Raw genomic sequence first — 4,288 nt, 5'->3', positions numbered from 1 at the left:
ATGCCGGTGAGTTAACAGAAAAGTCAGCAGTCCGCACAATAACAGGAGATAACACGCATAAATGGCTCAAGCATCCAGCGCGCAGCATTTTTGAAATGTTATAATAAAAAAAGACAGCGGCGATGTCTAGCGGTAAAATTCCGCTAAGTATATTTTCTCTTATATTTTTTTCTTTTTTTTTTCTCTCCTCCGCAAACCGGAATAATAATATATATATCTTTCTCTCCTTTTTTTGCGTATGGTTTGAGGGGGGGGGGGGGCATGGTCTTATATTATTCCGTTGGAGCCAAAAGGACAGTTTGAAGCATTCATCGAAGCGGCGGCCCATTCGTTCTGGTTTCGTTCCTCGACTGTTGACTGCTGGCTGCTGGGCTCTTTGCTGGTTCGTGTCAGCTAAAAGCTTTAACAGCTTTGACGTTATTGCTGCAGTCTGGCCGGTAGGCCTACTCTATCCCCATTCCGGAGATGGTATTCATTGAACAGATCAAACTGATGATCGTCTCGCTGTGTGTCTCCTTTAGTTCCAAATAATCCCTGCCAGCAGCAAACGGCGGCGGCATCGTCAGCACCAGGTAAATACTTATAGAATGTATATATATAGCCCACGCTGATGTGTGCCCAAGAAGCCGTATACACACGCTGGGAATATGTCTCGGCCACTATAGACTCTCTCTCTCTCTCTCTCTTTCTCTCTCTCTCGCCCAGCCATCGCAAATGTATATAGACATCATAAAAACCTTTGGAACGAAATAACACACAGCAGAGCACATCAGTGCCGGCCAGAGTCTTGTGTGTTTGCTCAGTTCGGAGAGATGTTGATGATGGCCAGTCGAAAAGAAGATGGGGACGAGAAAGAGAGAGAGAGAAAAAGGTGAGCTATTTCCCACATTCATCAAGAGTGCTGTTGCAGTCGTCATAAAAAAAGATATGGTCCTTCTTTTTCTTCTTCTTCTTTTCATTTTCGAGTGGAGACACACAGGGCAGAGTGTGCCTGTGCTGCCCCGGTCGCCGGTCTGCTGGAGAGTAGGTAAGCTTTAGTTCCAACCCAAAGGGAAAAGAATAATAATAAGAGACCTTCAAGACATCTTTGCTGCTGCTGATCCAGCACAAAGATAACACCCAATACATATATATAAGAATCCATATACACATCAGTGTATCTTTTTTCTTTTTCTTTCTTTTTCTTCTTCTTGTTCAGCCGGGACGCCTGCTGGAAATACCCGTCCACCTCACGTTCTTATATATAGTGGAAATGTGTGGCTGCTGCTGCACATCATCTCTCTGCTGCCCCATAACGCGGAGAGAGAACCTTCTTCACTCCTCCGTCTCGACAAAGCACTCGAGAAGAGAGCAAATGCTCGGTGACATTTTTCTATAAGGGCCTGACTGACTGACTGCCTTTTCATCTTTTTCTTTTTTCTTATTTCTTCTTATTTCTTCCAGTCAGTTTCCTCGGTCGCGCGGTTCCCCCTGCCGTGCTTTCATCTTGATTGTCCTTTGACCTTTACCTCTCATTCTTTACCAAAGATCATGCGGGCCAGCCATGCAGGGCCGGTTCCCAAAACGACGTGATCCTTCGCCAATGTCCCTGGCACGACCTTTTTTTTTCTTTTTTTTTTAAATGCCATTTCCAACTACAAGGTGAGAGAGGGGGGGGGGGGGGGAGAAAGAAGTTAAAAAAGGAAGAAGAAAAGGTCTGCTGCTGGACAATCTCGACGGCAAATCGCACGGGGGTTTTTTCTTCTTCTTGGCCGGGGACAACGGAGAGAAGAGAATAAGAGAAAGAAAGAGCAGTCACACAAGTGGCTTTTCTCGGTGGACGCATTCCAATTTGGAAAGGACAAAACGGCAGCTGAAAAGAGCAGCAGCAGCTGATGGAGGAGGAAGAAGAAGAAGCTAAAAGAGAATTTCCGTCGCTTTTCTCTCTCTCTCTGCCTGGACAAGGAGCAACGCAACCGTGTGCTCCTGCTGTCTGTCTGCCTGTCTGTCGGTTGTTTTTTCTTTTTCTTTTTTCTTTCTTTCTTTTTTTTTCCGTTTGATATTATAACAAACGCTGAGATAATATACAGGAAGGGGTTCGCTTAGCCGCCAGCTCAGCCAACAGCGCCGAGATCTGTTTGGGAGGAGGAATGCCGGTAAAAGAGGGAAACATCTCCTCTCTGGTCATAAATCAAAAAACAAAACAAAATACAGGAAAACTCAAAAAGAAAACAAGAAAACAAGAATAAGGAGAAAGAAGAAGAATCGTTTCTTATCTTGTAGCAACTGCCATGCACACGAAACAATTCGAGAAAACAAGGACCCAGAAAAAAACTATAGTTCTAACTTCTAACACACTAACCCAAGAGACTATACTCCGCCGGTCCCGTCCGTCCGGGAGAAAGAGACAAACGAAGAAAAAGTTAAAAAGGGGAGGCAAGAAAAAATAAATATTTTTGTCTTTTTCAAAAAAATAAACTTGTGAAAAAGATGAAGAAAGGGAGAAAAGACAATAACAAGACAGTCGACTAACACACAAGAGACCTGGAACGATCATTTTTATTACAACCCGGTAGTTGTATATAGCTATAGCGGTGTATAGTGGTATAGTGTTCAGGTGCGTCAGTCTATATATACATCCAACTGGGTCATACTTAGAGGTCCTCTTCTTCATTCTTTTTGAGGACAGCACAAGGTAAAACGACGAAGCAGAAAGATGACTTTATCGTCTCATCATCGGCTGGAAGGGGGGAAACAGAACAGCAGCGCAGCCGACTTTTGGGTGACACGTGAACTTGGCCCGCATCAGCCCGTCTCGGAGACGGCAAACCAATACCGAAACACAACACACATGACACCACAATCAGAATGCGCATTATAAGAGTTGAAAGATCAGTCAGAGAAATCAGAAAAATCAAACGAAAAAAAAAAAAAAGAAATGTTGGAATGAATCGGCAGGAATATCGGAGATCTATCAAGTATATTTCACCCTATGGGCAGCAACAAGGCAAGAAGAAGAAGAAGAAACAACAGCTCAAACCAGGTGAAAAGATCTTCATCATCATCTCTCTCTCATCCTTGCCTGCACCGCTGAATAAGAAAACAAAACATCCGTCGGAGATTGGAGAAGTTGTCGTCTATAATGTGGACGTGTGTCTCCGTCTGTCCATCCCGGCGTGAATGACGCGGCAAGAAGAAGAAGAAGACGGCGCGCTCGCATCTCTCTCTGACTATCTCTCTGTAACGCTGCTATACATTATTATACTGCGTTATTATTAAGTACTTGATTGTATAAAAAAAAGGATGAAATAACTCTGTAAAAAAATAAAGAAGAAGAAACTAGCCATCAGAGAAAATGTTTGGCTGTGTATATAAACTCGTAGTATATAGTGTGTATAGTCTATACACATCCCTTGTATGGTATATGTCTTCATTATTTCGGGATTCTTCTTCTTCTTCTTGGTCTTTCGAGTTCTTTTTTTTTTAAGTTTCGTCTCGGCTCTTATTTTCTCTCTCGTTTTATTTCCTGCCATTTCCACGATTATATACCGCGTACGTACGTAAGCGGAGCTATTTTCTCTTCTCGGCCACCAAGACCAAGACAACAAGGAATAAGGAGATGATGATGGTCGCTAGCTGCTTCTATATTTGTTCAGTCGTTTTTAGAACTTTTTGAGATTTCGCGGTTGGAAAAAACATTTCACCGCGTGACACGTTATCGAGCTTTGATTTCTTATCAGAGTGCGACGCGGAAAGGCAATAGGGAAAAGAGCAGCCAAATCCGTCCGTCCGTCCGTCACACAAATGGACGCCCATTAAATTACTTGACAGAAAAGGAATTTCTCCCTTAATTTTTTCGGTCACCAGCCAACTCAAATATAAATCTCAAATCCGTGACGAGTTGACGACTCAGACTCGGCCCAGCCGTGGAGATATATAACTAACACTCAGCCCCCCCCCCCCCCCCCGAAAAAAAAAAACAACTTTTCAACAGTTTCGCCTAATAAAAAAACCTATAGACTCAAGCTCTGGAGAGAAAGAGAATATGAAGAAGTTTTTGAAAAACCAGCGGTGTAAATAACCGGCCCATCATTTCGGGCCGACAGAGGCCGCCCATCAGGGCCCATATCGGAGCTAATAAAAGAAAATCGTGTGTCTTATACAACATTTCGCCCCTCGATTTCCTCCCATATCTGAATAGAAGGCATAATTGTGTCCCCAAAGTCTCTTTTCTTCTTCTTTTCTTTTTCTTTTTTCTGTCTGCTGAGGAAGGAATTTAAGTATTTTTGCCTTTTCGCCATTCCTCGGA

The 4,288-nt window shown here is 43.3% G+C and overlaps 1 long non-coding RNA gene across 1 annotated transcript; it reads left to right on the top strand.

Annotated features, from left to right (window-relative positions):
* The first annotated feature begins 360 nt into the window (after window positions 1–360).
* Window positions 361–3,256, top strand: LOC124338586. Its single transcript, XR_006917892.1, has 3 exons — window positions 361–572; window positions 706–1,027; window positions 1,199–3,256. It is a non-coding gene; the product is annotated as an uncharacterized LOC124338586 (long non-coding RNA).
* Window positions 3,257–4,288: the final 1,032 nt, after the last annotated feature.

This window comes from Daphnia pulicaria, chromosome 4, assembly GCF_021234035.1.
Source record: "Daphnia pulicaria isolate SC F1-1A chromosome 4, SC_F0-13Bv2, whole genome shotgun sequence".
NCBI lineage: Eukaryota > Metazoa > Arthropoda > Branchiopoda > Diplostraca > Daphniidae > Daphnia > Daphnia pulicaria.
Note: the sequence above shows the minus strand (reverse complement) of the source record. Positions and strands in the feature narration are given on the sequence as shown.